General features: G+C 40.7%; 1 protein-coding gene and 1 pseudogene across 1 annotated transcript in view; both read left to right on the forward strand.

The window, feature by feature from the left end:
- Window positions 1–11,639, forward strand: part of ANK3 (ankyrin 3) — a 324,133-nt gene extending 312,494 nt beyond the window's left edge. Inside the window, 1 exon segment of the mRNA XM_060285875.1 lies at window positions 10,220–11,639. The gene's annotated coding sequence lies outside the window, so the exon portion shown is untranslated.
- Window positions 1,156–6,966, forward strand: LOC132593582 (non-histone chromosomal protein HMG-17 pseudogene; annotated as a pseudogene).
- Window positions 11,640–12,897: the final 1,258 nt, after the last annotated feature.

The following is a 12,897-nucleotide window of genomic DNA, read 5'->3' on the forward strand; positions in this document are numbered from 1 at the left end:
GACTGCAAGCCTCATTTTACTCTCCAGGGTGGTATTTGCCTTTCATAAGTGAATTTAGGAAATGAGTCCAAGAAGACTGCCTGGAATTCCAGGACACTGAATGTGTGCTCTGGAAGAATCAATTTGCAAGTATATTGAAAGTTCTTATGGCCCTGCTGTCTTTTTTTTTTAAAGAACAACTAAGCACATGGAATGTGACCCAGTTTCACTGAGTCTCAGATGGTGACATCAAAATTTTTATTCTGCATTTTGTAACCAGTTGAATTTTGAGCTATCTGAACCCTATACCTGCTTTTCTTTAATACTGAGTCACAGCCATCCTATTTTTAATGTAAGGGAAAAGCTGATGGCTTAAAATAAGTATAAAATTTATACGTAATATATAGTGATTTATAGTTTATAAAACGCATTTACATTTTTGTCTTATTTAATCCTTCAAACAAGCCTCCAGAAAGAGGAGACCGATTTTGATTGCTACCTTTTACAGATGAGGATACTATGGCTTGGAGAGGTCATCTGACATTTCTTCTTTCAAACAGCTGTGACTGGAAGAACTAGGACTTGGCCTCAAGATTATTGACACTTCACCTAGTGTCCGATTCCACTAAGCTGTCTTTCTAAAATTAGTTAGAATAATAATAATAATAGTCATATTCTATAAAAGATTACTGTATGCCAGGTACTAGGTAAGATCATTACATACATTACCTCATATAGTCCCCAAAACAATGCTATAACGTAAGTACTATTATCTCTTTTTTAATAAACAAGGAAACTGAAGCTTAGAAGAATTAAATGAGTTACCCAAGGTCCTATAGTTAATGAGCAAAAGGATAAAATTTTAACTTAACCAGAGCCTAGCTCTTAACTATTACTCATATTAATAGTTGAATAGTACTTGATGATTATCAGAAACCTAAAAGCAAATTTTGAATCAAATGTACGTACAAACGCAAACTGTAGTTAATTTCTTCATACAATACACAGTGAAAGTACTCAGTTTTTTGGTTTAGTTTTTTTAAATAAAGCAAAACTTCATAGCCATAACCTTCAAAAATACCATTAGCTGATTAGTGAGGCTGTGACAACGGAGGTACCCCAGACACACGTTGGAAAAGACTGGAACAGCTGTATTGTAAACCTCTTTTAGGGAAATGCTCAGGATCTCACAGCCACATGGAAGCCAAGAGCAGCAGCAACAGCACGAGGCTTGCCGGGGGAAACACTTTATCTGAGGCCAAAAAGTTGACTCATTTCATTCACGCCTTCTAAAAAGGACTTGGCCAGCAGTGTGAAGAAGAGGCGAGAGCGACCCCTGCACTGGCCAAAGCCGCGCGCCACTGCATCCCCGTGTCCAGTGCCTACGTCCCGCCGCCGTCACCACCATGCCCAAGAGAAAGGCTGAAGGGGATGCTAAACGAGATAAAACCAAGGTGAAGGATGAACCACAGAGAAGACCTGCAAGGTTATCTGCTAAACCTGCTCCTCCAAAGCCAGAGCCCAAACCTAAAAAGACCCCTGCAAAGAAGGGAGAGAAAGTACCCAAAAGGAAAAGGGGGAAAGCTGATGCTGGCAAGGATGGGAATAACCCTGCAGAAAACGGAGATGCCGAAACAGACCAGGCACAGAAAGCTGAGGGTGCTGGAGAGGCCAAGTGTGCATTTTTGACAACTGTGTACTTCTGGTGACTGTACAGTTTGAAATACTATTTTTTAATCAAGTTTTATAAAAATGCAGAATTTTGTTTTACTTTTTTTTCTTTTAAGCTATGTTGTTAGCATACAGAACACTTCGTTGTTGTTTTTTGGGGGAAGAGCACATGTCACTAATAGATTGTCTCTGAAGCTGGATTGACATGGGAAAGAAACACCTTTCCCGTCTGGTTTTGAGAGACTTCCTCCTGGTTCCCAGGAAGGAGGGGTTCCTTGATGTTGACACACAGTAGCCACCTTGGCACAAACGCCTTGTGGTGTGGAAAAAGTAAAATTAGTTTTTATGTCCTCTTCTCCCTCTCCACCTTCAGCATAGACTTGACTCTCTTAAACCCAGAGACCTGTTGGAACCTGACCTCCCAAAGTTGGTTACCAGTATGTCAGGCAATCTGGACTTTGCATTGTCACCACTGAGATAGCGTCCCTCAAAAGAGCAGCGGCTCCTTCTTTAGATTGTGGATCTTCAGATTGATACTTTTGCCATTTTCATTTCCATTTCCTGAAAGTCAGGGTCGGCTTGTGAAAAGTTGTTAAACAACATACTAAATGTGAAGTGTCAACCCTCACTCTAAACTTTCCCTGTTCAGAGCATCACATGAAGACTTCATGGGGTTTTATAGTGGCTTTCTGATTTTGGTAGTCCATTGCAAAAGGGAGTTTGAAAGTTGTTGTATACTGTTAACGATCGTCTGCCCATGTCCTGCCTGAAATACCACGATTGTTTATGAAAAGTATCTTTAATAAAGCTGGATACAGTTTGGAAAAAAAAAAAGGACTTGACCTTCCACCTTGTTTAGAGCGAAAAGGCTAGTAATAATATACAGTGGTGAATAAAACCTCCACGGCCCCTGCCCTTCTGCATCTCTCAGCATGCAAGGGGGAAAGAGATGGAACATGAATTGTTTAAGGGTTAAAAATGCAAACTCCAAGATCCAATGGAAGAGTAGCACAGAAACATATTTAGACTTGGGGGCTGGGGAAAGTCCCTCGGAAGTCATGACATTTATGCTAAGACCTCGTAGGTGGTGCCAACAATGTAAAGAATGGGGAGAAGGAGAAGAGGACTCCAGCAGAGAGTACAAAGTGTGCAAGAGCCCTGAGGCAGGAAAAGGCCTAACACGTTTGAGGAAATGAAAGAAGATTAGTGTAACAGAGCCTGATGAGCTGGTGGGGGGTGAGGCAGGCCCATGATGAAGTGAGAAATGCCTCATCATAGGCCAGAATATAGGATTTGGATTTCATTCTAAAAAAAATGTGAAGCCTTTGAAAGATTTCAAGCAAGAGTCTGACCTGATGTTTTACTTATTTTTTTAAGCACACCAGCTATGTAGAGAAGGATTGGAGGGAAAACAAGAATAAACTGAAGGAGGTGAGCTAGGAGGTTATTGCTGTAGTCCAGCTAGGCCACCATGGTGGCAGGGCTAGGACCTGGGCAGCAGTTTTAGGAAAGTCAACAGTATCTGATGGCTTGGGGTTAGGATGGAGAAGAAGGGTTGAGTCAAGGATGATGCCTTGACTCAAGGTTTCAAGGGTAAGCAGGTGGGCGGTGGAAAAAGAAACAGGATGGGTTTTAAGAAGAATATCAAGCACTCAGGCTTTTGTCGATACACAAGTCTGGAGCTTTGAGGAAAGGTTGGACTAGGCGTATAAAAATGTGAGTGTTATCACTAAAGAGGTGAATACTGAATATCAGAGAAAGGGAACACCAGAGAATAGGTGTGATTACCTAGGGAGAAAGTGAAAGTGAGCAAAGAAGGGGCTCAGGATCGAGCCCCAAAGAACAACATTTTGAAGAGGAATAGAGAGCTGTAAAAGGTTGCCTCTGACCTCTTCCTTCCTAGAGATCTCCAAGCTGTGCTAGCTCCTCTAATCTATAATCATATTCAGCCTCGGCCCTCTAGTATATACTTTTAAATTTTTTTCATAGCATATTCTTTTCTGAAGATATTTCTAATCTTACTTTTATTCCTTTATGCATTATAAATGTAGTTCTCTCATATTCTGTGTATAATAATTCTAAATTGGAACCCAGTGCAGGACTGTTTCTGCTGGTTCTTGCTCATTTTTTCCCCTGTGCCCCTGGTCCTCTAGTATATTTGTTTGGTTTTACCCAAAATATTTTAATCCATGCAGTTTAGTATCAGTGGATGAAAGAAACTTTCCTATAATGCAGATTAGCTGATAAGCTTTTGTAAATAACTGACCATGCACATTTAGAGCCCCTTTACTTCTTAGTTTGTGACACACACTGTGTAGGTGGTCGGGGGAGTCCAGCATTGAAGACATTATCCTAATATTACTCAGCCATTAAAAAAAGAATGAAATAATGCCATTTGCAGCAACATGGATGGACCTAGAGATGATCATATTAAGTGAAGTAAGCCAGACAAAGATAAATATCATATGATATCACTTATATGTGAACTCTTAAAAAAAAAAAAAAAGATACAAATGAACTTATTTCCAAGACAGAGACTCACAGACATAGAAAACAAGCATATGGTTACCAAACGGAGGAGAGGGGGAGGGACAAATTAGGAGGTTGGGATTGATATATACATACTACTGTATATAAAATAGATAATCAACAAGGACCTACTGTATAGAACCTGGAACTATACTCAATATTTTGTAATAACCTATAAGGGAAGAGAATCTGAAGAAGAATATATATACATATAACTAAATCACTTTGCTGTACACCTGAATCTAACACAACATTGTTAATCAACTCTACTTCAATTTTTAAAAATATATTAAAAAAAAAAAAAGACATTATCCCCAGCATCACCACTCACTTGAGGGTATATAACTGTACAGTCTAGTCCAAGAGGCAAACATGATAGTAAGTTACACAAATCAAAGCACAGAGCTATGATAAAAGATATAAAAATATCGCTAGGAGAATCCACTGGAAGATGTAGTAAACACCAATGGAGGAGATCTTGCAAAGCTTCTTGAAGTGCATATTTGAACTGGCTTTTGAAGAAAGGGTAGGATTTGAGACTGGGCAGTGTGATATGTGCTATGCTCAGGAGTTTGGCCTTTATCCCAGAGACAGTAAGGTACCACTGGAAGTGTTGTCGAAGGAGAATAATACAGTCAGTTGGGATTTAGGTAACCCTAGTGGTAGGAGAGGGAGTTAGTGGTGAGGAGAGTTTGAACACGAGGACCCCAGTTATGAGACAGGATGAGGGCCTGATCCTGGGCAGAGACGACAGAAAGGAGAGGGCTGATGTGAGGGACATTTCAGAAGTATAACAACCAGATTAATTCCATAGAGGGAGTGAGGGTTGTGATCCTGTGTGTAACTACTAACAAAAATATAGAAGCTAAGAAAAGGAAAACAAAATTCGGGACTGAAATAGGTCAATCTGTAGTGCCTTAAATATTTGTCAGTGATGAGGAAGAGAAATCTGGGCTAGCAATCTTAACGTGGTTACAGAAGTGGCCTGAGTGAACGTAAATCACACGCTTACTAGCTGTGTAAGCTTAGCCAGCTTATTTCACTTCTGTGCCTTAATTTCCTCGCCTCTATTAGGATAAGAGTAACATATCTCACAGAACTGTCGTTAGAATTAAACAAGTGAATCCATGTAAATCACTTAACAGTGACTGGCAAGCCCATAGTAAGCCCTCAGTAAATTCAGCTATTATTAGTAGTGCTAAGAGGTGGGGGCAGGAAGATAAATCAGGAGCTTGGGATGAACATATACACACCACTGTATATAAAACAGGTAAACAACAAGGACCTACTGCATAGCACAGGGAACTCTACTTAATAGCTTGTCATAACCTGCAATGGAAGAGAATCTGAAAAAGAATATATATGTATATATAACTGAATCACTGTGCTGTACACGTGAAACTGACACAAGATTGTAAATCAACTCTACTTCAATTCTTTAAAAATGATGTAGATTTTTTAAAAAGAGAGAGGTGAGACAAGAGCCGAGACTAGCACCCGAAGAGCCTGGATTCAGGAGGCCAGTGGACAGAGCAGCAGCCGCCAGGTGTGCTAGAGCACAACAGTGGGAGAGGTCGGGACAGCAGCATCGCTGAAGTCCTCTGCGTGTCACGTCGGTTTATAATTCAGAACACTTTCAATTATTTCCTATGACTCGTTTCTCACAGTAGCCCTGGGAAATCATTAAAATAGGTATTCTCATTCCTCTTTACTAAGGAGAGAGAGCAAAATCGCCGAAGCTATAGTTAATAAATGACATGTTCGGTTTGTGACCTAGACCTCCTGATTCTGCTTCCAGGAAGTCAGAACTATGGTCTGAATTGCTTCACTCCAGATTCAGGACCCTGCCCTCCAGAATCTTTTCCAGAATCCATCTGAAGTAGATAATGTTTTTATGTAGTGTTTTTCATTTTTCTTTCCCTTTAAAAAAATCCCTAATTAACCAAAAGCAGGGGTCTAGAGCCAGGTGGCTTGACTTCCAATTCTGGCTCGCCCATGTACTAAATGTGCCACCAGTATAATAGCTGTATGGCTCTATTTTCTTATTTGTAAAATGGAAGAGATAGTACCTCGCTGTTATTAGGATTAAATGAGTTCCACCTTAGAACAGTGCCTGTTAATAATAACAACATTATTAGTTGTATTACTAAGTTAACTATACAACTTTATTAGGGTTATATTTTTCTTCTATAGCCAACATGTACATCAGTACTTTACCAGTAATTACTTTTCATTTTTGTAAAACTGGCCCTGTGACCTCAGATATTTTTTTAATCACAAGTCACTAGAAAAGAACAAACAAAAATTAAGTCCCACTTATTGGTATTAGTTGAAGAACAAATCTACACAAACTGGGAATTATTTTTAAATGGTGCAGTAGTTTATTATGATTACATAAAGTAGTTAGAATTAATGCTTAGGAAAAAATGTTTTTAGCTCCATGACTTCCTTAAGAAGAGAGAGAGAAAAGGAGAAGGAAAGGAAAGAGAGAGGTGGGTTAGGAAGAGAACTAGAATAACAAATTCTCTGTTCTCAGTGGGCTATAGGGAAGGCATATCAGAAAAGACTTTCCTTAGGGCATAACACAGCTAAGTCTTTAAAGATGAGTAAGAGTGAGCCTACAGGGACTTCCCTGGTGGTCCAGTGGCTAAGACTCTGCGCTCCCAATGCAGGGGGACTGGGTTTGATCTCTGGTCAGGGAAGTAGAGCCCACATGCTGCATGCAACTAAAGATCCTGCATGCCAGTACAGCCAAATAAATAAATAAATATTAAAAAAAAAAAAAAAGAGCCTGCAAAGGTGGATCTCACTAGGGAGAAGATAGACCACACTTTCAAGGAGATGGCATTTGAAACACACCTGAAGAGTAAAGAGAAGTTAGAGGTAAATGAAGATGACAGCAGGGGATTATAAGTGGATAATGAAATCGTGAGCAAAGAAAAGGGAAGTTAGAAACCAACGGGCTGATGACTGGCCCGTAGTCTAGATCCTCTAGACCCTCCAGTATGGTCTGTGGACCAGCAGTATCGCCATCACCTGGGAGTCTTGTTAGAAACGCAGCATCTCTGGGCTCACCCTGACTCCTCGACCAGCATCCACATTTGAAGATCCCGGGGTGATACGTATGCACTTTAAGCTTTGGGAAGTGCTGCTCCAGAATGTATCACTGGCCCTTAATCTTGGCCGAACATCGGAATCATCTACAGAGGTTTTTTGGTTTTCTTTTTTAAGTGTTTGATGGTGGGCACCACCCCAAGAAATTCTAAATAAACTGGTAAGGGAAGTGGCCTGGACACTGGGATTTTTTAAATCTCCCCAGATAATTCTAATGTGTACCCAAGTTTGAGAAGCAGTGGAGATTGTCAAACAGTGCTTTTCAGTGGAGAGTATGGTCATTAAGCATGAAAAGGTTTATTGGGATGAACTGCAGAGCGCTAAAGGCGTAAGGGGGTGTGTGTGGAGCGGGGAGGGGGGTTGTTGGTGGGTTTGTTTTAGCTAGCCACTAGAGGCTAAATACCACCAGTATGTGAACCTATAGAGGAAAGGTTGGTTTTAACCTAAATATATTCCTGACTTGAAAATGTGACATGGAAAGTACAACATTCATCTGTGAAATATAACCTGAAATATAACCATGAGAATCCGATGAATAGCTGTTTTTCTATATTTTAAATGTTTCTTAAAATTTTAAAAAATGTATAGTGAAATGACTAAATGGAACGATTGGTTTTCTGCCTTGTTTTCCACTACATTTGGGTTTGAAAAGCATGAAAACCCAAGGACAGACAGATTCCTCCATGCAAATGCTTCTCTCTCAGATCCACTGTCTAAACCCGGAAAGAGAAGATGACTCAAATTCTATTTCTGAAATGTCATCTTGATGGATCCTGCCCTTGCACCTTTCCATCAGATGGCAATCTCATCACAGTTTATACACTGTCAGTATTCTGTAACAGGTCCACAGCCAGTCAGCCAAAGCGCTCATGCTTTTTGTGCAACACTGTACTTGGTATAGGCTTTTGCCCAGTGAATAACCTTCCTGCACCCCGTGTAGCTGGGGCCTACACACCCTGATTGCGTGACCAAGAACAAGAGAGATTTATAAGGGCAAGTAACACCCAACCTTTTAAACTATCACCCACATTATACCTGAATATAAATGGGCATAATAGTTTTTTTTAATTATAGAAACATATCCACTATTTCTAGAAAGATAATGTTCGTGTGCATTGAGGTGCTAAGAGAAAGACCTTGCTTCTTATTGCAGGATTAATTGGGAAGCTGGACTGGTTTTTGGAAGATGAAGCAAAACAAAAAAAGTTCAACTGGGCTGTAGTGATGACTGCACATCTATATACATTTACTAAAAATTATCAAGCTATATATAATAGATGAATGATATGGTATATAAATGATATATCAGTTAAGCTGTAAAAAGTTGGGGGGAGGGTCAATTAGAAAAAAATTGCTAAGAATTCTCCCTAAGAAAACAAAGTGAGATCACCAGGGTAACATTATCATAGGAGCGTCTGAGAAGCCTGGTGCCTGGAAGGTTAGGAATAGATGGTAAAAGCAGAGGTGAGAAAATCCTGATCTTCTTACTCGGATTTGCACATTCTCTGGGACATGGCCTGCCCAAATGAGTCACTTTCCTTCTCTGGAACCTCTGCAGAGTCATGGGAGTGGGGCAGGTGTTGAAATCACCCCAGAAGGAATTGATACTTTGATATTCTTGGCTCCAAGCTTTAGTGACCTGGGGCATGGAGGTCAGTGCCACTTTTAATACAAAAAAGGAAGGCAGGACCACGGTGGGGCAGACAGAGGAAGTGCTGTACTAACATGTTTACAGAAGCCAAGGTAGCCTGGGTGACCCACCTAAAGGGAAAGAAACTTGTCTGGGGTAAGTAAGCAACCTCAAGGTCACTGAGAACACTTTTAGGCCCCAACAGAAGCAGAATTCTAGAGGTTCTCCTGGACCTGCAAAAATAGTCTGTTGCATGTATGGGAGTGAACAGGGTTGTTCCCAAAATTCATCTTGCCTGACTCGCCTTTTCTCTAGGGCCTATGTCTTGTTCTCGGGCAGGCATTCAGGTGTCACCCTTTCACACTGCTGGGGAGGAAGGGACATACGAAGGAAGAACTTTGTTTTATGGAGGAGGAGTTCCTACCAAGAACAATACTGCACAAGAGTATGAAAACCTCTGCCAAAGGATGTTGATTTATTTTGACTTATTAAGACTGGCTCTGAAACACTGATAACTTTATGCAGGTATTATCCAGTAGGGCAAGATGTTCTTAGTGGAGTGTCCATGAAAAAGCTCAAATAAAATTGATTTATCCTGTCATGACTGACATGAGGCAGGAGAAGGGAAGGTATTCTTTGCAATGGCAGAAGATAGTCTTTCATTTGAATTTGCATATGGAAAAGCAATTTCATAGTAAATGAAGTAAGGACACTGTTCTCCCTTCTTGAAAGGCTGCATTTTGCAGGGTGAGAGGTTTATTATACAACACAGAGGCATGACCGAGATGCTGCATCCTGACTCCGTACCCCTGGCCCCGTGTGCCCTTGAAAACCCCAGACATTTGGATGGAAATCTCAGAGCACCTTTGTCAGCCTCCTTACTTCACAGATAAGACTGAGGCCCAGAGGTCTGCAAATGGCTTTCCCCAGTACCTGAGTGAGTGACCTGAGCGTCAGAGACTTCAGAACTAGAAGAGGATCTTTCCGACTCCATCCCTGAAACCCCTAATACGGGAAACGATCTTCTGTGGAGGGGACAGGGTCACCCAGAGAAGGTCATTGCCTTCCAAGAGCTTTCTAGCACACTTCAGGGCTTTGTTCCCTGAGGCATCTAGCAAATCGCCTCAGTCAAAAGTATGTTAAACCACGCCATTAAGAAGTCGAGGGCCCCCATTCTCTGAGGCATTTCTGCTGAATGGCAAGGAAGATTTTGGCAAGTTCTTTAAAATAAATAAATAAATAAAAGGAAGGGGGGGAAAAAGCTCAACTCACCACCTATTGTTTCTCTATCCACAGGATCATATTGTTTTTATTGCCAGTATTGAGAAATTCATGGAAGATAAGTCAGCAGGAAGTAAAAATTTACGGAGAAGGGTGTGTGTGTTTGCTGCTTCCACACATTAATGGCATGATTTTTTTTTTATGCACAAAGAAAAAAAGGAAAAGAAAACCACCCACATTTTAATTTAGCATGAGCCAATTTACAGAGCATGAAAATTCACTTTCATTCCCAGGATTGGCACGTGTGCAATTAGCAATGCAGTGTATATACGAGAAGCCATGCTGTTACCAGTTTATCTCAAGTAATTTGGTGTCATTTACAAAAGGAAGAAATTCCTGCCGCCAGAAGAGACAGAAGGAGATGGAATGATCAAATCATGGAGAAACACTAAAATTACTAAAAATCCACAACAGCTCGCCTTATTTTTCTTGGACCCAAACTGTCAGGGTATAAACACTATTTGTTTCTTTTTTAAAACATCTATAGTTTTGCTGTAAATAATAACACTGTATAAATTCTAACAGAAAAAAATGGAATAAATGTCAATAAGGCACTGCCTCTTAGAACACAAAGAGAATATTGCAGATGCATTTAACATAACGGGGGTCTCAAGTGACTTCACCCCAAAAGAAGGAGGAGGGGTGATGGGTAGGGGGATCTTCACCGATTCTTGTATATTAGCAATTATAATGTTTGTATACGCAAAACTGCTAGCTTGATTTTAAAAAAACAAATCTTTAAAATCTGCTGCAAATTTAAATAATTCCCAAAATGAGGAATTCTGTAGTTCTGTGAAAAAAATTTTTCTTCAGAATACTAATATTTTGATGCATGTGTATCACCTTATTTTGATTAAATCTTTTCCAATTTTGCAAACACTACAGTATACTGCAACACAGAAGATTTTATCTGTAAACACAAAGCCCTTCATCTAATATTTGTTGCTATTGCCAATTTTTCAATGAAATGACCTAAAAATGAAAAAAAAAACCCTATACGGTAGTTGCTTTAGGGGGAGGGGGGTGCTGGTAGTGCTTAAAAGGGTAATGCTTGCCGCTTTAGAGGTGGATGGTGCTCATAAGAGGCCCCTGTCAGGGGTATTTTCAGTGGACTGCACAGAAATTCTTAGCTAGTAGAATGGCAGCACGCTGTAAACTTATTCCTGTATCGTGTACTGGCTGTAAGATGTAGACACCTTTCAGTAAGCCAATCATTTGTAACCATTCTAGCCATGTCATATTAGGTTAATAAGGCTGCTGTGTTTTAAAGGGCATTTTTATTTGGGTTTTGGTGAAATTCTTTAATTTGTTGATTATATTCATATAAAATCAGCATTTATTGACACATAGCTCTAATGACATATGTATGAGAAACCATACACTGGATGACCTAGTCGATTATTTAAGCATAAAATAAATTGTGTTAAACTCTTCACCTATCTGTGCTCTACAGTGTCCTTGTGTTCTCTGGCAAAAGGTAATTGTCTTAACTGCTTGTCACTTGGCCGCAGCCGTCTTCCTCACCAGCCCGTTTCGTGCCTCTGCCTCTGTGGTCACTAAAGAGATAGTCCCCAACATTCAGTCCTGCCCTGCCAACTCCCAACTTAACACAAATTCTGTGCATTTCATTGAGAAGCCAACAATTACAGACTGACTGACAAGTGATCTTTGCCCACAGCTGGTATGAGCTGCCCCCCCAAAACGTGGAGAATTGGGGCTGTAACAGCTGGCACGTACAGAAGTTGTAAAAGAGCACTTCCAGGAACCATTCAGACAGCAGTTGTCTGTAGCCCATAAAGCAATCGTTTTTAAATTGACATTCACTGTCCGTGCTTGTGAGCTGGGAGATTTCACATAATAACCCAAATTTCTAACTTCTCTTGAAAAGCAAGATTTAGCAACCACAAGTCTCACTGCCAGAAGGCCCAACCTGCTGGGCCACACTGCCCCTGCCCGCTCCAGCCAGGCCTGGGGTCTCCAGGCACCCAGTCCCGTCCCCACTTCTCACACTGTGAGTGCCCTGGCTGGCCTGTAGGTGCTGGAGTCTGTGATCACACACTACATGATGAACTCAACAAGGCGGAGACCGTGTCTGTTTTCATTTTTATTCTAGCCCAGAGCCTGGCATATAGTAATGGTGGTAGGAGCAACTGTCATCACCATTGCTGCAACTGGAATGCTCACAGAATGCCAGACGATTCTAAGTATGTTGCGTTTATTAACTCAGTCCTCATAACAACTTTATGAAGTAGATACTGTCTTTGATAGTAATCGTCCCTGTATAAATATTCAGTGGGTGCTTAGAGCCATCCAGCAATGTCACAGGTTTTCTGTCATTTAGGATTATTGCCAAACGGGACAAGTTGTTCCCAGTCAGGTTTCAGTATCAATGCAGAACACATGTATAGGGAATCTACTGTGCGTAAAGAATGGGGCTAGACTGCATTTGCACGGCATCCCCAGTAAAAAGATATTCATTGGGCGCCCTCAGCCCAGCATCAAAATCATCTTACGATGAGCAAACCGAGACCCCAGGAAGATTTTTTAAAATCCAGGTATCCTAACTTCCCATCTAAGTGTTATGAATTTCTGACTCACAGTCCTTGACAGAAAGGTATTTACCCTGAACTAGAAATTCAGTGAAGTGTACTTGTTTGGGTATTAAATGGTTGTTATGTTTATATACCTGAAAA

The sequence above is a fragment of the Globicephala melas genome, chromosome 16 (genome assembly GCF_963455315.2).
Source record: "Globicephala melas chromosome 16, mGloMel1.2, whole genome shotgun sequence".
Taxonomy (NCBI): Eukaryota; Metazoa; Chordata; class Mammalia; order Artiodactyla; family Delphinidae; genus Globicephala; species Globicephala melas.